Raw genomic sequence first — 524 nt, 5'->3', positions numbered from 1 at the left:
AAAAGATTGTGTTGCATATTGTTAAAAAATTAAAGTGCAAATAAAATAAAGAAATCTGAGTTACATTAAATGCATCCATGAAAAGAAAGTCTCCAGGAATTGACAGAATATCAATTAAGATGATTGGACAAATGGATGCAACCTTTATAATCCTCATTCTTTTATGTCAATACATTTGGAAGAGTACTACCTGGTCAACTAACTGGGAGAGATCCATATTTTGCCCATTCTAAAGAAATATGATCCAGTAGAATCTAAAGATTACTGAACAATATCATCAACATCACAAATACTCAAAATTTTGTCAAAGATAATTCAAATTTGTCCACAGATATGTATGAACAACAACAACAACAAAATGAGAGATATTCAAGTCTAATTTAGAAGAGGATATGGAGCAACGGATACTATTGCTTTTATCAGTTGGCTCTTGGCTAAAGCAAAATAAACCAAAGAGATGTTTATTTATTTTCATTGACAAGACATTCAACTGTACATGTCATAAAAAATAATGGATAAAAAAA

Source organism: Chrysochloris asiatica, unplaced genomic scaffold (genome assembly GCF_000296735.1).
Source record: "Chrysochloris asiatica unplaced genomic scaffold, ChrAsi1.0 scaffold00399, whole genome shotgun sequence".
In the NCBI taxonomy this organism is placed as follows: Eukaryota; Metazoa; Chordata; class Mammalia; order Afrosoricida; family Chrysochloridae; genus Chrysochloris; species Chrysochloris asiatica.
Note: the sequence above shows the minus strand (reverse complement) of the source record.